The sequence below is a fragment of the Petromyzon marinus genome, chromosome 35 (genome assembly GCF_048934315.1).
Source record: "Petromyzon marinus isolate PM22_M1 ecotype Great Lakes invasive population chromosome 35, UKy_Petmar_22M1.pri1.0, whole genome shotgun sequence".
In the NCBI taxonomy this organism is placed as follows: Eukaryota; Metazoa; Chordata; class Hyperoartia; order Petromyzontiformes; family Petromyzontidae; genus Petromyzon; species Petromyzon marinus.
In genome coordinates, this window is record NC_133701.1 from 8,596,707 (window position 1) to 8,617,970 (window position 21,264).

Consider the following 21,264-nt stretch of genomic DNA (forward strand, 5'->3'; position numbering starts at 1 on the left):
TGGTGAAGTATAGTGAAGTATGGTGAAGTATAGTGAAGTATAGTGAAGTATGGTGAAGTACAGTGAAGTATGGTGACGTATAGTGAAGTTTAGTGAAGTACAGTGAAGTACAGTGCAGTATTGTGAAGTATAGTGAAGTATAGTGAAGTATGGTGAAGTAGGGTGAAGTATAGTGAAGTACAGTGAAGTACAGTGAAGGATGGTGAAGTACAGTGAAGTACAGTGAAGTATTGTGAAGTATGGTGAAGTATAGTGAAGTATGGTTACGTATAGTGAAGTATAGTAAAGTATAGTGAAGTATAGTGAAGAATAGTAACGTATAGTGAAGTATGGTTAAGAATAGTGAAGTATATTGAAGAATAGTGAAGTATAGTAAAGTATAGTGAAGTATAGTGAAGAATAGTAAAGTATAGTAAAGTATAGTAAAGTATAGTGAAGTATAGTGAAGAATAGTAACGTATAGTGAAGTATAGTGAAGAATAGTAAAGTATAGTGAAGAATAGTAAAGTATAGTGAAGTATGGTTAAGAATAGTGAAGTATAGTGAAGAATAGTGAAGTATAGTAAAGTATAGTGAAGTATGGTTAAGAATAGTGAAGTATAGTGAAGAATAGTGAAGCATAGTCACGCGAACAAACCCCCAGGGAGTTGTCTTCGTCCAGCGGTGGACTGACAAAATATCTGTCAAACATCGACAAGATATCTGTCAAACATAGATTTTTTTCAACGTTTTCAACGCTTTTGGGCAACCCACGTCAATGTGCTGTGAAGAAGGACCGTGAGCTCGAAACGTCACCTATTATTAATGTTACCTATCAGGGCCAGGGTGGTGTTGGGTTTTCCTTGGCTGTGCTTGCGCAACACAGCGGACGTAGCAGTGTCGCCCAACCAACGCGTCACTTATGATTAACTTAAAAACAACAATAGCTCTATATATATAGTTATATGGTCAAGGATCGCACAGACGTAAAAACAACATGTGGGATACGGCTCGTTAGACTGCGCATGATGGGTCATCGCGGGGCGAGACAAGCGCCTCGCGCCTGCTGACCACGTGCTGTGCCCATTGGGGTGTTGGTGTCTACCTCGACTCGGGTGTGGGGAGATGTTTACTTCCTCGCCTGGTATATATGAGGTCGCGGGTTCGTTCCCGACCCTGACGCCTGCTGCTGTATATTTCGAGTTTGCGTGTCTCTCTCGCTCATCATCATCATGGTGGCTAGGAGATGTTTACTCCCTCGCCTGATATACAGGATGTCGCGGGTTCGTTCCCGACCCAGACGCCTGCTGCTGTATATTTCGAGTTTGCATGTCTCTCTCGCTCATCATCATGGTGGCTAGGAGATGTTGACTCCCTCGCCTGATATACAGGAGGTCGCGGGTTCGTTCCAGACCGTGACGCCTGCTGCTGTATATTTCGAGTTTGCGTGTCTCTCTCGCTCATCATCATCATGGTGGCTAGGAGATGTTGACTCCCTCGCCTGGTATACAGGAGGTCGCGGGTTCGTTCCCGACCCTGACGCCTGCTGCTGTACATTTCGAGTTTGCGTGGCTCTCTTTCGCTCTCTCTCTCCGTGGTTGCGTGGATTTTTCTCCAGGTCCCCCGGGTTTTGTCCCCTTCCACATTTACAAGCAGCATCAAACGTTTAGAGTCTTTGGCCGCAATAAACGTCCACGTAATAAGCCGCTTCGTTGAGAGATCACACGTGACCAGGTCGCTTCTGAAAGAGAGCTATATAGCTGCTTAGTGGGCCTAACCTGCTCAAAGAAAAAAAATATTTTATATAGATAGTTTTGTAACATAAATAAATATAAAAATTGTTTTCCTTACTGCTGTACCTAACCCTCGTGGTGGGAGTGCTCATCTGAATTACGATAGGTAATTCTTTACGCTTTTTATATATATAAAAAGTCTTTCTGTTCCGGGGATAACAGTCCCTTTGTTTAAGCCCGTTTTAGCAAAGTTTTTCAAGAGATCTCTCTGTCTCTGTGCAAGATCAGATTCTCGACCCCAGACAGTGCCACACAATGATTGTTTTGCATCACAGAAATGAGCGGCGTGTAACCGCGCCTGGCGCGGTCTATCGGTTACTGAGCTGGACTCGCGCGGTTCAGGGGTCACTCCGGTTGAATTCGATCGCCCGGAGCGGCAATCAAATTAAAACAATAGAGATAGAGGGGGAGGGGGCGGTGGAGTTTCTTAAAATCCCTACCAGCTGTGTCCACCCAGCAGTGGAAATGTGGTGCAGCACGGTTGTAGTCTATCTTCACGTCGAGTGCGGTGGGGTAAAGAGTCGGGCACGCACAATTCTTCCGAGACATCTGGCCAGCGTCGAGGACTGGGCACCAAAAGTACCCTATCGGGACACCTTTTAAACTCCCTCTAGTTGAGGCCCTTCCGCCAGTAGGGGCACGAGCGAGAAATTGCAGGGCTGCGCCTTTGCCTTGTTTTACCGTGCACTGCTCAAACAGCGCCTGGGGAGAGGTTAAGTCCTAGTCACGAACACGGTCACAAATCAGCGTTTGGTTTGTCAGTTTGATTTTTGATGAAGCATTGAACGGAACACGTGGCGGTATTTTTTTTTTGCGTGGGTTAATCAGTTTAAAAATACTGTGCTCTGACCTGTGGTCAAAGTTAATTGTCGGCGAAATGTGAAAGGAAAAAAAATACCCAGTGATTTTAAAAGTCACGCCGCTGTCACTTACACGTAAACATTTTTTTTTTGCAGATTTCAGCTTGGTGGTGGTCAATGACAACTCATATTCTCGGTGCTAGATAATGATTGTACGGTAATGATACTGATCTTTCGATTTAAAGCTTTCGTGACTGCAGGGATTCATCTTCTTGGTTATTTCGGTAAAGTCACGTATAAGGGAAATAATCAAATAATAAAAAATTTATTCAAACCATTATTTTAATTATTTTATTATTTCCCTTCTACGTGACTTTACCGAAAGAACCAAGAAGATACTGATCTTCTCGCATGGAAAGTTAAGCTGTTTTTTCAGGAAGGGTCTGCAGAGGAACTAGCCCAATTCTATTTTGTTTTAGAGATTGTCCGAGTGACAGATGTATCGGTAATAATATTCATGTTCATTATCACAGCTGGGTGGCGGTGGTGGCTATGCAGGGGGTTTGTGGATCACCGCACGCACAAGTTGTGAAACTCCCTTCCCGTGGGTGCCGAAGAGGGTGCTGTGCCCTGGATTACCAGGAAAGGCAGTCCAGCAAGTGGATTAATCGCCACCAGTTGACGTCCGTATGGGAGTGTGTGAATTTTCTCCCGAGTGCTCCGCTTTCCTTTCACGTGCATTGACCGACTGAGAAATTGGCCCGAAAACATCGTGAATGGAAACCTACTGCAGCAGGACCCTCCCGAAAAGAGGAGTCATTTCGCTCAGTGTGGCTTCCCTGGATAAATTATTGATTACTTTTTATAATCGTCCATCAATCATCATTAATCAGTTCCAACTGTTTTTTTTTTCCAGAGAGAATGTAGTGTCACGATAGTGTATGTAAATAATATACCGTGTTTGTGGGAATAATGTACACCAATAGCATACCTTTATGATACCATTATGATCATTAGCGTTCATCAATCACCATCAATCATCAACAAACTCTTTCCACTTATTCTCTTACAAAAAAAACTATCGCAATATTCTTCTGGGTAAATAATTTATTTTAAAAACCCCATGAGAAACAAGGATGTCCACTTTGCGGGAAGAGCCGCTGCAGAAAAATAAATAAATGTAACAAATATCACGACTTGCATCGTTACAATCATCGTCAACACATTACAGCGGTTGCCTCCTGACGCTGATACTAACAACAACAATACCAACAACACCAACCACAACTAAAAAAAAACACTGCAGCAGTACCCACCAACGCGATTCGTTGCTCAAAACGTGAGAAAACAGGAGTCGTCCACTGTGCCCTCGAGTCGGACGAAGAGCGGCGATGGCTTGATCCACTTTGGCTTCGTCTGTCTCGCGGTGTAATCTGCGCACAAAGCGACGCATTGTAACGAGCTCAGCATGGCACTCAGAAATCCCCCGGCGTTTAAATTGTATTAATAAGGAACGGGTTCAGAATTGGATTTTTTTTATGGGGCCCCCTCGACAAAGAATTCCGTTGTTTTGTTGTGAGAGCGGGGGGGGGGGTGTGGGGGGCTTTATTTACTTTGAGAGAGAGAAACACAAAAAAACATTCTATCTCGCTTATATTGTTTTGTTGTCAGAGAGCCAGAGGCTTCCGCTTAGATTACTCCGACGGACGATGGCGCGCGCGGGGGTAGTCCAACACTTAGTAATTACGTATGATTTTGTATGTGTTTGTTTTGCGCCAGTTGCAAACGTTGCGCGCGCGTGCGTGCGCGCGTTGCCAAGCTGAACTTTGTCGTGGGAAGTGATCCGTGGTGGGGTTTGCGGAGGCGGGAGGGGCGTAAGTGAGAGGGTGGTGGTGGTGGTTGTAGCGGTGATGCCCCCAACAAGTGTGTCAAGTATTCTTGGTTCTTTCGGTAAAGTCACGTAGAAGGGAAACAATGAGCTTTAAATCAAAATGTAAGTGTGTTAAGGCTGCACGGTGGGGGATCTTTGTGTTTTGGTGGTAGGTGACGTGGCGTGGAGATGTGTAAATTGGGGCAGGGGGAGGGATTAGCCGGTGGATGTAGCAGAGCAAAGATTCAAAAACAACATTGGGGTTTTCGTGTTGCAATCGTAGCGAAAGTGTTGATTCATTTCAGCCGGGTCCATCCAGATCGGCGACCTGTAAAATATTTCCCTCACCCTGCACACCGCATCCAGTATAATATATATTATTGGATCTTTCGGTAAAGTCACGTAGATAGGTTCAAAGAAAATAACAAAAATTACAAAAAAACTACTGCAGTTTTTGGTTATTAACGATAATAACAAAAAAATCTTCCGTAGTTTTTTTTGCTATTTTTTGTCATTTTCCTTGAACCTATCTACGTGACTTTACCGAAAGACCCAAGGAAAATTAATTCCTGCAGTCACGAAAGCTTTAAGTCAACATTTAGTATAAATATATCTCTCGCTTTTGGCTGTGGCTGCGATTGGCCACGGTGCCACCTTGACTGCAGTCGAGCCGCGACCCGGAAAATGTTCAATGTCGAACCAAGCCCCTGGGTGAAAGGCATTGGACACCACCAGTGTCTTTGCCGTGTTTATTTCGTGAAGTTGTAACCCTCAGCAGCAGCGGAGTGGTGGCGCAGTGGTTAACACACTGCTGCGCTAAACCGTAAACTCGGCGACCTCTGGAGTTGAATTCCTTGCCACGTGGCTAACGTCAGTGGCAAGTGATATCTAAACGTCAGTGGCAAGTGATATCTAAACGGCAGTGGCAAGTGATATTAAACGGCAGTGGCAAGTGATATCTAAACGTCAGTGGCAAGTGATATCTAAACGTCAGTGGCAAGTGATATCTAACCGTCAGTGGCAAGTGATATCTAAACGTCAGTGGCAAGTGATATCTAAACGTCAGTGGCAAGTGATATCTAAACGTCAGTGGCAAGTGATATCTAAACGTCAGTGGCAAGTGATATCTAAACGGCAGTGGCAAGTGATATCTAAACGTCAGTGGCAAGTGATATCTAAACGTCAGTGGCAAGTGATATCTAACCGTCAGTGGCAAGTGATATCTAAACGTTAGTGGCAAGTGATATCTAACCGTCAGTGGCAAGTGATATCTAAACGTCAGTGGCTAGTGATATCTAACCGTCAGTGGCAAGTGATATCTAACCGTCAGTGGCAAGTGATATCTAACCGTCAGTGGCAAGTGATATCTAGACGTCAGTGGCAAATGATATCTAGACGTCAGTGGCAAGTGATATCTAACCGTCAGTGGCAAGTGATATCTAAACGTCAGTGGCAAGTGATATCTAACCGTCAGTGGCAAGTGATATCTAACCGTCAGTGGCAAGTGATATCTAACCGTCAGTGGCAAGTGATATCTAAACGGCAGTGGCAAGTGATATCTAACCGTCAGTGGCAAGTGATATCTAACCGTCAGTGGCTAGTGATATCTAACCGTCAGTGGTAAGTGATATCTAAACGTCAGTGGCAAGTGGTATCTAACCGTCAGTGGCAAGTGATATCTAAACGTCAGTGGCAAGTGATATCTAAACGGCAGTGGCAAGTGATATCTAAACGTCAGTGGCAAGTGATATCTAACCGTCAGTGGCAAGTGATATCTAAACGTCAGTGGCAAGTGATATCTAACCGTCAGTTGCAAGTGATATCTAACCGTCAGTGGCAAGTGATATCTAACCGTCAGTGGCAAGTGATATCTAAACGTCAGTGGCAAGTGATATCTAAACGTCAGTGGCAAGTGATATCTAAACGGCAGTGGCAAGTGATATCTAAACGTCAGTGGCAAGTGATATCTAGACGTCAGTGGCAAGTGATATCTAACCGTCAGTGGCAAGTGATATCTAAACGTCAGTGGCTAGTGATATCTAACCGTCAGTGGCAAGTGATATCTAACCGTCAGTGGCAAGTGATATCTAACCGTCAGTGGCAAGTGATATCTAGACGTCAGTGGCAAGTGATATCTAGACGTCAGTGGCAAGTGATATCTAACCGTAAGTGGCAAGTGATATCTAAACGTCAGTGGCAAGTGATATCTAACCGTCAGTGGCAAGTGATCTCTAACCGTCAGTGGCAAGTGATATCTAACCGTCAGTGGCAAGTGATATCTAAACGGCAGTGGCAAGTGATATCTAACCGTCAGTGGCAAGTGATATCTAACCGTCAGTGGCTAGTGATATCTAACCGTCAGTGGCAAGTGATATATAAACGTCAGTGGCAAGTGATATCTAAACGTCAGTGGCAAGTGATATCTAAACGTCAGTGGCAAGTGATATCTAAACGTCAGTGGCAAGTGATATCTAACCGTCAGTGGCAAGTGATATCTAACCGTCAGTGGCAAGTGATATCTAACCGTCAGTGGCAAGTGATATCTAACCGTCAGTGGCAAGTGATATCTAAACGTCAGTGGCAAGTGATATCTAAACGTCAGTGGCAAGTGATATCTAAACGTCAGTGGCAAGTGATATCTAAACGTCAGTGGCAAGTGATATCTGAACCAGTTCTGGGTGGCACCACCCCCCCCCCCCCCTTCCCAGCCACTTTGCACCTAGCTGCACTCACCAATGCGGCAAAGTATGGTCATATAATCTCCCTGGCGTGGTTGCCATCTGGTAGTATTCCTCACCCGCTGCCTATTCGCCCTCCTAGCAAAGTGTCCCCCGGTTGATATGTAATAATATCTACAAAATCTGTTTAACATTGAGTATAAATTGGGTTTAAATGTCTCATGGCTCAATGTGCTTTCATTTGTTTTAAGTCATTTACTGACGCTCATTTTTGTTTGCACGCAATTTAGAATTCTCCAATTTAAACTGTTTTTTTTCTCCCAAATCGTAATAACAAAAATTGTAACCCCCGTATAAAATTACCACAGAAACTCATTTGTGACCGCACATGGAGCGAGGAAACCGGCCCCCTGCGAATGATTCCATCGCGGGATCTCGGGAGACGGCCGGAGGACTGGGGAGGCCTTCATCCAGCAGCAGAACGACCATGGCTGCTGCTGATGAATTCCCACTTCGCTGCATGTATTATTTCGTCTAATTAAGTCGCAACCGCCACTGCGGCTCCGTGTAGCATCAATTCTGACAAATAGGCTAAGACGTGCGCCGCCATCGGCCCTCGCCGTTGACCTTTTCTCGAGTTTCCACCGCTCGCAAAAGAGGGACAAATTCCCAACGATCATCAGATGGGGGAAGAGGGAAATAAAAATTCGCATTGACAGCAAGAGGAGAAGGGGAATGAGTGGCAGGTTGTGTTTGGGGGGGGTTTTTTTGTCCAAATACAGCACAACTCTTGACGGCCAACATCATCTGTAGCTGGGTGTTCGCACAATCCTCGTTGCTATGACGAAGGGGCCCGGCTGCCCTCTTTACCCGATGGTTAAAGACTGCGGTAGTTTCACGGTAGCGGGCACCGTAGCCGCGTGTTTACCCGGTCCAGTGATTCGTGGGTAATTTATTCAAATGTGGCAAAATTTTGTTTGGACGCACACAATCGGGCTTCGTTTTTTTAGAACGACGTCCTAGGATCGTTGCCATCCACTGTATGTACGGGTCGCGCTCATTACACACAGAGCGCTTGCCACAAATTGACCACAATACCTCACTGATCTCGTCAAGGGGCATGAACCATCACGCTCTTGGCTGACTCCCATCCCACTGGGAGTTTTTGCACACGGCATTGATATACGGTGCTTTTTTTCTGGAAGACTTTGCTGTTTTTTTCTGGATTTTTCTGTGTGCGCGTAGTCACTTTAAGATGTTTTTCTTGTTCATGTTTTTGTTTGTTGCGGTTGCACCCGCTTCAAGAGCCGAATGGCTCACAGAGCTATACCTAATAAATGAAACTGAAAAGACTGTCACCGCATTGCGTGCTTTCAGATGTGCTTCTGTGGCCATTTGGAATGCTCTTCCTTAATTCATTCAAATTATGTTTTGTGTAAAAACAAAAACTCGCCCCCCACTAAAGAGGGCATCGCACAACTTGACCGTATGAATTAAACGAAGGTTGGCCTACGTATGAAATGAAGATAAATATAAACATATAAAAATAAGGGGAGACACTGAATGAAAAGTTAAAAGGAAAAAAATGATTCCTTCCGATGTTAGGAAGCCACTGGAGCTATGCACATTTAAATCTGAATTGAAACTAATTTCTTTAAAACTGCGTTTTGTGTTTAGGTTATTGTCTTTCCCCCGCACATCCAATTGGCGTGGTCGGCCACGTACGGTGCGAAAGAAGTTCAACATGCATACGTGGCGTGATTTATCATGGTCAATGCACCCAGAGTATTAACCAGGGCGGCCGCTGGGCACGAACTGCAACGTCCGCAACGAGCGGAAAACGCGCAACCGCTTGGCTGTTTCACCGCCCCCAGCGTAGTGGGTGGGCAAAGTGGCCTGGATTGAAACAAAAGCATGGATAATGCTAAACGTATGTTGTTTTTTTTTAAACGAGGCTGTAAACATTCCTTACCGTTTACCCACACAGAACAGGCGAGAGGGGTGGTGGGAGATACAGAACGTTTCGTCCGTTTTGTACTGCTTCTTGAAGCGGTCCGTCTTACCTGCCAATATGTGGGGAGCGGTAGTGCAGCGGTTAGCGCGCTACGCTGCTGTGCTACGAACCTGGCGACCCGAGTTCGATTCCCGCTCACGGCCAAAATCAGTGACGATTATTTGAACCGTTCCTAGGTCGACTCAGCCTAAAATGAGTACCTGGTGCGGTGTGTAGTAAACATCGCCACTGGGGAGACAAAGGCGGCCGGGCGTGGTGCTGGCAACCCACCCCCTCGTGTACCGTTCTTCCCTTCATAGGTGCTCGCTAACAGCACTTGCCCCAACAGTCTGTTACAGGCTACACGGGGGATCTTTGTCTGTGTGTCCGTAGTCACGTGGCCAACTGAGTCGCTTACCCCCGGCGAGTGAGGAGCAGCTGACGGTAGAACCAGGCTTGCACAGTGACGCCATAGTCTCTCTTTCACTGTTTCTTCTCGTTGCCATCAGGGTTCATCCGCAACCTTTGTCCCCCCCATCTCTCCTCCACCGCCAACCTGTGATGGTGCTGCGTCATCGGCGGTTGTGCGACCCGCTCCCTTTCGTTTCGCGATGCTTCATGTACAAAATAATCTTTGAAAGCGGCGCCCGCGACAAATATCCGCTTGCAGATTTCTTTATTCTCAAGGCGCGCGCTCTCGACCTTGCGGATAATCGCGAGCGAACTTAGAGCACATCCAGGCTGGTGGCGACGGTCCGTGGCTCCAGGTAGTGGAGGTTAGTAATGTCCCTCCCTCGGGGTTTTCCACTCCAGGATGGTCAGGCGTGCTGCAGGTAGGACCCATTGACAATTGGGCCACAATGGCGGTGGTGGTGATGGTGACGATGCCGCTACCGCTGCTGCACCAGCGCTGAGCTCCACCAGGCCGGTTCCCCTGGGAAGCCGCGTGGGCTGCCAGCACCCAGCTCCTGGGTGGAGAAAGCGCTGATGGGAAAGCCACTGCCAGCGCATTCCAGTTTCTCAGTGGCTCTCTATGTGAGCCCATCTGTGCGAGTCTGTGGGTCTCTGTGCGAAGCTCTGGGTCTCTGTGTGAGTCTATGGGTCTATGTGTGAGCCTATGGGTTTATGCGTTAGCCCATGGGTCTCTGTGTGTGACTCCGGGTCATTTGCGAGTTTATTGGTCTCTGTGTGAATCCATGGGTCTCTGTGTGAACTCTTGATCACTGTATAAGTTTAGGGGGTCTGTGTTAGTATATGGGTCTATGTGTAAGTATATGGGTCTTTGTATGAGTCTATGGGTCTCTGTGTGAGTCTATGGGTCTCTGTGTGAGTATATGGGTCTTTGTAAGAGTCTATGGGTCTCTGTATGAGTATATGGGTCTCTGTATGAGTCTTTGTGTGAGCCTATGGGTCCCTGTATGAGTCTATAGACGGGAGTCGTGCCTTCCTGCTGTTTGTGAGCAGCAGCACCTTTGCTTTACCAGCCCGTACGATTAACACGGTTGGCTACGTACGGTGCGACTGACGTTCAACATACAGAATCAGAATCTTTATTCTTGCCGGAGGAATCCGATGAACTATGAAGCTGTTTTTTTCACGGATGAGTAGTATGGGCGAGTCAGAAACCTACAGCAAGCAATATAAGCACACAATACGAGTGCCAATTATGGGAAAGGTAAGCCAATCACTAAAATCCCATTGAGCTATTAGCGGATTTTTCAGAAGCGAGCTGGTAACAAATGATAGCCCAATGAAGTGGCTTATCAAGTGGCCATTTTTCGCAGCCAAATGATCAAAATCTGCATTCACGCATACGTAAGATGCGTTCTGCTCCAACTCCCAGCGCTGCGTCGTGTAACGAGGTCAAGGCATGGACGCCCATCGGCCACGTGGTTGTACGGCAATACCCCGGTTTACGTCGAGGGGGTGCGTTCCTGCAAGGTGCGACGACGAATATCGAAACGACGTCGAATCCAAAGCGATTTACGGGGTGGGGCGGTGGTGGAGGCGCGGCGACTGGGAGGCGACGGATAACGAGTAAGGACGGACGATGCTGTCAGCGACGTGAGTGTGGGTTGAGAGGACGCAAGTCAGGGGAACGGTATTAGTAATAAAGTGACGACGTGTTTGCGAAACGAGGTAAAAGGGGGAGACGTAAATCGGGGTACCGCTGTACCTGACATGGTGGATTTCACGTCATGCTTGGGTACAGTTCGATTGTACCAATTCATCTGTTAATTACCCTCTACGTACATGCACAGTACAGTCCTTTTGCCTATCCACTGCTGGATGAATGAACGCGCAACCCATGTGTGACCCCTTGGGTCACTGAGTATTACTGCGCCGTACTCGTGCCCGAAGCAACGCTTGCTGGCTTGACAACGGCACAGCGAGTGCTCGGTTAACGCGAAAAACAATTCCCCTATAAATAATGTTACCATAAACTTGGCCGAGATGCGACGCACCACCACGCACACACGGCGAGATGCCGGGACCAATCACCGCGGGTACGCCGCCGTGTTACCCTGTGTATCGTTCCGCGCGCTGCAGCGCACCGCTCAAGCTGCGCGGCTCACGAAAGTAGTTCGCCGTCGACCGCTCAGGAACCGCGTTACAACGGCGCACGTGTCCGCGTGGTGCGAAAAAACGTTCCCTAACGGAGGAACCGCGTTATAGCGAAAACGCGTTGTAGTGTGAACACCACGCGCTAAGAGGGGACTTACAAAGATATAAATTAGCCATGAGGTTTGGTGGTGGTGGGGGGTGGGGGGGGGCATCAGGCTCAGTCTCTTAGAAGCCCCCCCCTCCCCCACCTTCCCCCACCTCTCACACCCCTTGACACTACGGGGCCGAGGTTGAGCGAAGGTTTCGTAATTTTGCGCCATCATCAAACGCGCTGCATCGGAATTGATGTCCGGCCAGACGGCTGTTACGACTTGCCTGCCCGCGTGTCTGGACGCTTGTCTATGGAGGGGGATGAAAAGGCGACAGAAAAGGCGGTGGTGGCGGTGGGTGGATGCGGGGGGAGGGGGGGGGTTATTTATTTTTTATTGCAACGCAGAAAACAACGGGTACCCGGTGCTCTTCATCAAAGCGCACAGGCGCCCGAGATGGCAGCGGCTGCGTCGATCGAGCCCGCGTGCGTCCACAAGAGACCCCCCGCTCGTGTGCGCGAGAGCGGTGGCGCTGCGGTTAGCGCTACGCTGCGCTACGAACACCGGCGACCCGAATTCGATTCCCGCTCACGGCCAACACCGGTGACGGTTATCTGAACCGGTCCTGGGCCTCCCCTAGGTCGACTCAGCCTCAAATGAGTACCTGGCGCGGTGTGTAAACATCGCCACTGGGGAGACAAAGGCGGTCGGGCGTAGTGCTGTTCGCCCACCCCCTCGTGTGCCGTGCCGGCCTTCAGAGGTGTTCGCTAACAGCGCTTGCCCCTACAGTCTGTTCAGGCTGTACGGTGGTGGGGGTGGTCTTTGTGTGAGCGTGCTTGTGGAACGACGCTCACAACAACGAGCGGAGCGCCGCGCGGCTAAACACACAGCAGGGAACCACAGGTGGTGCATCTACCAGTCAGTCATCTCAGTCAGTCAAACCACGGCACCTGGGTCTGTCCTCTAACCTCCTGCCAGCGAGCCTTTGACACTTCACGTGGCCTCAAAGCGCACCTAGCCTGGCACAAGCGCCGTGATGATGTCACGGCTGTTGTTATGGGGAGCGGTCGTGTAGCAGTCAGCGCACTGCACTACGAAACCCGGCGTCTCGAGTTCGAGTCCCACGAATCAACAACATCAATGACGTTCATCTGAACCGGTCCTGGGCTTCCCCTAGGTCGACTCAGTCTCAAGTGAGGAGCTGATGCGGTGCGTAAGCATCGCCCCTCGGAATACAAAGGCGGCCGGGCGTGGTGCTGCCCACCCAACCTCTCGTGTGCCGTGCCTGGTCTTAATAGGTGCTCGCTAAAAACACTTACCCCACAAAGTCTGTTATGGCTACACGGGGGGGGGGGTTGGGGGGGGGGTCTTTGTCTTGTGTTATTTTGGAGAGCGGTGGTGCAACGGTTAGCGCTCCGAACGCAGCCACGCGAGTGTTTCATTCCCGCTCACGGCCTGCCGACACTGGCTGGTGACGGACATCCGAACCGATCCTGAGCCTCACCTGTGTCGACTTAGCCTTAACGCGAGTACCTGCTGCGGGTGTGTGAAACGTAATCTTTTCGGGAGACAAAGGCGACCGGGCGTGGTGTTGGCCGTGCCCGGGTGTGCTTTATTCATTTATTTTAAGGTGCTCGCAAAACAGCACTTGCCCCAACAGTCTGCTTCTCCTCTCTCGTACTTGGTGAGGGCTGCCCGTGAAGATGGCAGAGCGACAACTTCGAGTTCACAATTCCAGGTGGTTCGAGCGAGACGGGCCGCTGGAGGAGCAGCGGTGGAATGTATCGCTGCGATGTCTCCTTCGTATATTTGTGGATGGGGCATTGAACTCCGACCCCCCCCCCCACCTCCCCACCGCTTACCCCTACTTGATATTGAAGTTGAACTCAAGGGGCCTCCTTTGTGAATGTTTAAGTGGGACGTTGGCTCTTTGCTCGCTCCGCGTGGTGCTGTCTCGGCTGGCATGGAACCCGCGACACCCCCTCTAGCGGTGAAAGGGCTTAGGGAGAGGTTTTTTTTTGTGTCGTGGTCGCGTTTTAAAAAAATAAGAAAATTGGGGGGGGGGGAGCTCACGTTGCTGAACGTCTTCGACTCTGCGCCTCGCGGCTTTACGAGCAGGGATCAGCTGGAGGGTTCAAATCGCAATCGGAAGAGTGCGAGTTGAATTCCTGGACAGCGGCGGCACAGCCCAAGATCGTCTGCCTACCCAACTCTCATCTCTCTCTACTCCACACAATCTCTTCCGTCTCCCCTCTCATCTCACTCTACTCCTCTCCACGCACTCTCCTACCTCTCCCCTCTCATCCCACTCTACTCCCCTCCACTCACTCTCCTACCTCTCCCCTCTCATCTCACTCTACTCCCCTCCACGCACTCTCCTACCTCTCCCCTCTCATCTCACTCCACTCCCCTCCACGCACTCTCCTACCTCTCCCCTCTCATCTCACTCCACTCCCCTCCACGCACTCTCCTACCTCTCCCCTCTCATCTCACTCTACTCCTCTCCACGCACTCTTTTGCTTCTCCCTATCATTTTGTGTCGGTCGAGGAGGTTTGTTGACCATACTTCACACTGCGCTGGTCAATGTGGTTTGGTGAAGGAGGTGCCCGGGTCTGGCTCACATATCACTCGCAAACTAAAGTTTGCTATCCTGTTCAGGTTTTTTTTTCTTTTCCGGGCGTTATGTAAATGTTAAACCAACCGTCCTGTGAAATCTGCAAGACTTCCAGACACAGTCGTTGTCCTATTTCTTTTGTCGTGCTTGCTACGACGTTCTCCCAAATTCTGGTTATTGTTGAGATTTTCGTCTTCTGAGTCCCACTTTTTGAGGACCTCAGAGATGTTCACCGCGGCTGCGAATCAAACTCGGGCCGCCGGGTTCGTTGCGCAAAGCGTTAACTATGACCTCACGGCACCTGTCCATCATTCCTTCAGGGTTAATACAATGAATACCAAAATCGTGGGAAGTCAACAGTGGCCGTGCCGCGAACAGCCGCGATATCTACCACAAGAATGCGGCTTCTGAAATCCGGTGTTTCAAAAATATAATCTTGTCAGTAACAATGATAGCGATACATCGGGGGTTGTCATCCTTTCCACATCTCATCGTAAGCCTTTGTTCCTGCTTCTGGTGTGTGCTTTGAATATTTTTTGTTTAATAGCTCTTTTGGGATCAATCCAACAGCGTTGACTACGTCTCATACTCACCCGCTCGAGATGCAAAGCGAGCTTCAGCAAAATCCGTGCCTTCTTCCGCTCCCCGTCCATCTGGACGGGGGTTATATGACGGCGAATGGTTCCCGAAAAAGAAGTGCGAATGACAATCAAACTGAGTGACCATGTACATATTTTATGGGTCTTTCGGTAAAGCCACGTAGACAGAAAAATAATACGAAAAAATCACGACGTTTCGATCGCAACACAAGCAATCGTCTCTCACCTGAAGACGACTGCTTGTGTTGCGATCGAAATGTCGTGATGTTTTTAGTATTTTTTCCATCTACGTGGCTTTACGGAAATACCCATAGAATAGGAATTCCTGCAGTCACGAAAGCTTTAAGTCAAGATTTGACCATGTACAGTTTGTTTCTGTTGTTGTAACCAGCTCCTCATCGAAAATGTGGTACTCATCGGCCCAATAGGTTTTTTTTTACCCCTGCCAAAATAATCCAAACCAAATAAGCCCTCGAGCGCCGGACATCATCAACGCGATGACGGTGGCTGGACATACCCGGGCAACCGCGAACACCCCCGCAGTCGTCTTAGTGCCCTCCTCGCTGGGGTCAGAATCAGAATATTTACTACATAGACTGGAGGAATCCGATGAGCTATGAAGCTCTTTTCCGCAGATGTCCAGCAGGGCCACGGGGTCAGAACGTCACTCAATCGTCCCACAAAAAGACGCCCAAACGGACAAACTACAGCAACAACAACCAACAACAAACAACAACAAACAACCGCCGTTCACCACCGAGGGGCGGTCGCGCTCGTGCCAGGCTAGGTGCGCTTAGAGGCCGTCACGTGACGTGTCGAAGGCCCGCTGCCGGCAGGGTTACACCTGGTAAAACAACGAAGGAGAGACTCGCTGCCTTGAACTAAACGCCGCATTCAGAATCTTTATTTAGACTGCAAGAGAAGCAGGAGGAGGAATCCGATGAATCTACAGTATGACGCTCTCCTTCACAGGCGTCCAGTAAACATCACACAACTCACGAGTCACATCGACAAACAACACAACAGCGGACGCGAGACCAAGACGGGGGGGGATGAGTTCGGCAAGTCGCTCAACGATGAACACGAGTGAATGTACACAGCGCGTTGGGCGTTAGAGAGAAAGAGCGGGGAACACTTTCGAGACAAGCTTGCGCGGTGGGTCACTCGGGGGCCATGGCGGGAGACGCTGGGGCGAACAGGGCCCCCTCGACGGCCGGGCGAACAGGGCCCCCTCGACGGCCGGGCGAACAGGGCCCCCTCGACGGCCGGGCGAACAGGGCCCCCTCGACGGCCGGGCGAACAGGGCCCCCTCGACGGCCGGGCGAACAGGGCCCCCTCGACGGCCGGGGACGTGCCTCCGGCGTCGGGTTTATTATTGAAGCAAGACGCCGAGTCCGCAGTGAGGTTTATTGTTCGGTTTCATTTTTAACGCCGCTACCGCCGCCGCACAGGATTCACAAAGGGGGGGGAGGGGCGGTCAGAAAGGTTTCGGGGACGGGATAATTGGAACTTCGGCGCCCCCCGCAAACTCAGACGCCGGGGGCCCCTATCCTATCCCAGCACGGTTGGACCTCTTCGACGTCGGCAACGCGATTTGGTTGGGTTTCACGCGCGAGCTGGGCAATGATCGGTCGAGAGTTTCACCCCTTCCGAGCATTCAACGCGACCGCCCGCCCGCCCGGCCGGCCGGGCGGGCGGCCGGCCGGCCTTCGTTGTTTTCAGTAATCACGGAGTCGCTCCTCCGCGCCTTGCACAGACAAAGTGCAAGTCGCGGGCACGAGCTGGGGAGAGGCGATGCATCATGCAGTCGGTGGGCATTAAACCTGCGAGAATGTTTTTTTTTTTACCGAAGGACAGCAACGCTTCTTGGACCCTCACATCCACTTGTGGAAAAGCTGCTCCCCTTATAAACGAAGCCATCGATCGTATATGAAGCAGCTTTAGTTTCGCAAGTTGTATTTTGTCTTGTTCCCCGAAGTGTATCTCAGTTGTGCTGCCGGTGTCGCGTCATGAGACGAAAGAAACCATTCGGAGCCCTTGCAGAGCGGTGCGTTGGAGAACGGCCCACGGAAGTGGGTATCCCAAAACTATCTCTCAGATCTGTTCAGGTGACATTTTGTACGTGCGGTAGAGGGCAGCATTGCAACCAACCACCCTGCAGTCGAGGGTAATGTTCGTTGCATGACGGTCCGATTTACTTTTGGAAGAACTGCGATTTAAGCAAATTAAGTGCAGAACCAATTTCATGTGAGGGGGTTGTTTTGTGTGCAGTCATTATTGACTGTGCAGAGGCCATTGACTTCACTACACTTGAGAATTCCGTTCAATCCCAGGCAACCTGCCTTCGCTTGAACCCAGGGTCCCAAGCGCTCTGACCTCTGAGCCACACGGCTACCTCGAGCATTTGAGATTCTTAAACATCTAACATCGACATTGTCTGCCTTTCTGAACCCCCTACTGACGTTAAATTAACCTAATAAGTGCTCATTTGCAGCAAGGAGTAGCCATGAAAATACCTTTCATGGCTTGACCATAAATTCCTTAAAAATCCTTGAATAATTAACAACTCATACAGATTCCTCTTCAGACGTTAGATTTCCGACACCCGTCAAAAGGATGTGTCATTAATTATAAACATTATATATTTCCCGTCCTTTGTCAATCCACTGCTGGATGAAGGCCTCGCAATGGCGGATTCCTGGGCGGGTCAGGCCGCGTGCTGAACATTGCTTCGCTTGAGCTTTCGCCACGCACTCCTGCGGGCAGTACTTCCGTGTTAAATTGGTTAGGACGGCAGTGGGGGGTGGAGTTGACCAAACCTCAGCACGCTGGCCAATGCACATTAGTGAAGCGGATTTGGAGGGGTCCCAGGAACGGTTCAGATATCACTGGCCACTGATATCAGCCGTGGCCCGGAATTAAACTCGTGTGCCCGGGTTCAGAGCGCGGTGCGCGAACCACCATCAGCCATTTAAAAAAAGGTGGTTTATTTATTTTCAAACAGAACAACACAATAAACAAATTATCGGCATTGTGTGTGTGTGTGGGGAGCGGTAGTGTAGCGGTTAGCGCGCTGTGCTATGAACCTGGCGACCCGGGTTCGATTCCCGCTCACGGCCAACACCAGTGACGATTATCTGAACCGGTCCCGGGCCTCCCCTAGGTCGACTCAGCCTCAAATGAGTACCTGGTGTGGTGTGTAAACATCGCCACTAGGGAGACAAAGGCGGTCGGGCGTGGTGCTGGCCGTTCCGGCCTTCCTAGGTGCTCGCTAACAGCACTTGCTCCTACAGTCTGTTAAGGCTATATGGGGGATCTTTGTGCATACGCACGACCCAGGCAAACGTGTTGGCATTGGCTTCTACCATCTGTACACACTTCTCCGTCCAACCCCGACACAGGGATGTTGGGGGCTGGTTTCTGAAACACTGGGCATTGCCGTGGCGATGGGAGCGTTACATCCTTCGCCAGCATCTTGTCTCGGACGCATTTTTTTGTTGCGTGTCTTTAATGAATAAGAAAAACCCTCCCTCTTCTGAGCTAGAACGTTTCAGCCGAGGGATATTTCGTTCCCAAGAGTGCATCCGTGAGTGAGCGCACATCAACTAGCCCCTACTACCCCCCCCCCAAAATAAAAAAAACTCCCAGCGTCTATCGTCTCTCTCATGTGTTTCTTGGATCGTGCCGTGTATCAGCAACATGTCCGACGTTTCGCTCCGTGTGATATGTGTGACCTTCTTCGGGACGCTCATTGGCGGAATTGGAAAGTAGATAGTTCAGAATTCATGTCGTGCCATTCGGCACAATGCCCCGGCGTTTCCGTTTCGAGCTGATGGCAACTTTCTTTCCGGAACTGAATTGTGAGTTCTCAATTCAGCCACGGAGCTTTTTGTAGAACGGTGCTCTTCACAAATCCTCCCTTTTCGTTGTTTAAATAGAGGGGTAGATGTGATGGCACATCTACACCTCTAATTAAAAGAACAAAAAAAGGAGGATTTCTCCAACAAATCTGGCTTTCGCCTGATGAAGCTAGTTGTAATTACTGGCGAAACGTCGTACTCAGATTGAAAATGTTGTGGCTTTGCTCTCCAACACACCGGTGTGCTGTACTAGTAACGAATTTACATGTTCTGTTTACGCGACAAACCTTACTAATTGGCTGTGTCGGGTGGTGGCGGCGTTAACGACACATTTATATATTTACGCGATCTAACCCCAAAAAACCCCTGTAATATGGATGATATTGGGTGTACAAAGCCTACTACGTGTTCAGCAGTGTTCTTCACGCGTTTTCAGAGGGGTGGGAGGGGGCACTTTCGCCGATAAGACAGCATCAGTGTGTTAGGGCCGCCACACATTTGAAACCATCGGGGGTTTGACAGCAGCACGATAATGATGATGATGATGGGGGTGGGGTGTTTTTACTCTTTGTATATTGTCAGGGGCCGCACTAAAGGCCACCAGGGCCCACGGGCCTAGCAATGAAGACCACTGCTGTAGAAGGTCCTAACACGTCGAGCGAAGCTTCGGACATCGGTAACCAAATGGTTGATTCAGAAGAGGGATCCTGAAGAAGCTCCCCGCCCTCCCTCCCCCCGGTACATGGAGTGAAACGTCAGACATTGTGCGAAACAGCACGCAGTAACAACCCGAAATCACGCAGGAGATCTGCACAGCGCAACCCTGTGCTTTATTACCTCTTGGCGACGTTCGTTACCTCCTAAATTAATTTATTAGCGGAAGAAACAAAAAAAACGTAAAAAACGTTTACGGAGGTGTAAACATTTGTCGTGGGTTGAGTACAATACTTTTCTACGCTCGCAAGTGAATCATATTGAGAGGGTCGCATCGACTGTCAAGACGAGTGAAGTGGACTTGGGCAGGACAAGACTCGAGGGGTTGCGGCCACCTCCATAGCCAACAGACATCCATCCCACCACCACCACCTGCACCACCAGCACCACCACCTGCACCAGCACCACCACCACCACCAGCACCACCACCAGCACCACCACCAGCACCACCACCACCACCAGCACCACCACCAGCACCACCACCACCACCATCAGCACCACCAGCACCACAACCACCACCAGCACCAACGCCACCACCAGCACCATCAGCAAAACCAGCACCAGCACCACCACCAGCACCATCACCAGCACCACCACCAGCACCACCGCCAGCACCACCACCAGCACCACCAGCACCGCCACCACCACCAGCACCACCAGCACCAGCACCACCAGCACCGCCACCACCACCAGCACCACCAGCACCACCACCACCAGCACCACCAGCACCACCACCAGCACCACCACCAGCACCACCAGCACCACCACCACCAGCACCACCACCAGCACCACCACCGCCACCATCACCAGCACCACTACCAGCACCACCAGCACCACCGCCACCACCAGCACCACCAGCACCACCACCAGCACCACCACCACCGCCACCACCAGCACCACCGCCACCACCACCAACACCGCCACCACTACCGCCACCCCACCCAGCCCCCCATAGGTTTGTGTTTGTGTTTTTTTTCTCTCCCAACTTGTCTGTTGTTGTCGTTTCCTTTGTAATCGGGCCATGTCCTTATGGCGTAACTCGCCATCTGCACTTCGCTTGATCGTAGACGAATGTGCATCATTTATCCGTGTCCTCGGGCAATAAGTGCGTTACGGAAGAAGGAAAACAACGAAAAATTAAATCTCTATCCGTCTGCTTCGGTCCTCGATCGTTTATGTGGGGATTTATTTTTTCCTCCTGAAGAAATGTCAAGGTAAGTTTGTGGGGGGTTTTGCGTGTGTATGTATGTTTGTGTGTGTGTGGGGCGTTTGTGCACAGACTGCCCTACATGACATCATAATAACAGTCTGGGCCACTGGACGGGTTCCGCAGGATTGGAAGGATGCCCTGGGGGTCCCCCTCTTTAAGAAGGGGGACCGCACAGACTGTAACAACTACAGGGGCATCTCACTCCTCAGTGTGCCGGGAAAGGTCCTGGCAAGGATTATTCAACACCGCCTTGCTAGGCACGCTGAGGATAGGCTTGCGGAGCCCCAATGCGGTTTCAGGAAAGGGCGGTCCTGCACAGATGCCATATTATCTGTCCGTCCGCTACAGCAGAGGTGTAGGGAATTCCAACAAGACCTACATCTCTGCTTGATTGATCTGGTCAAGGCCTATGATACCATCAGTAGGCCTGGGCTCTGGGTTGTTCTTTGTGCTTTCGGAGTCTCTGACCCTCTCCTCACGATCATTAAGGACCTTCATG

The 21,264-nt window shown here is 50.0% G+C and overlaps 1 protein-coding gene and 1 long non-coding RNA gene across 11 annotated transcripts in view; one reads left to right on the top strand and one right to left on the bottom strand.

Moving 5' to 3' along the window:
- Nucleotides 1–21,264, top strand: part of LOC116948931 (nuclear factor 1 A-type) — a 387,014-nt gene that overhangs the window by 42,212 nt on the left and 323,538 nt on the right. The window lies entirely within an intron of this gene.
- The window catches only part of LOC116948933 (uncharacterized), a 69,524-nt gene continuing 49,254 nt past the window's right edge, over nucleotides 995–21,264 (bottom strand). For 3 of the 4 annotated variants that reach the window (XR_012945991.1, XR_004403873.2, XR_004403875.2), the window contains one exon: nucleotides 995–4,005. This is a non-coding gene — a long non-coding RNA (uncharacterized LOC116948933). The remainder of the gene's footprint in view (nucleotides 4,006–21,264) is intronic. The other variant, XR_004403874.2, reaches the window with a different exon arrangement.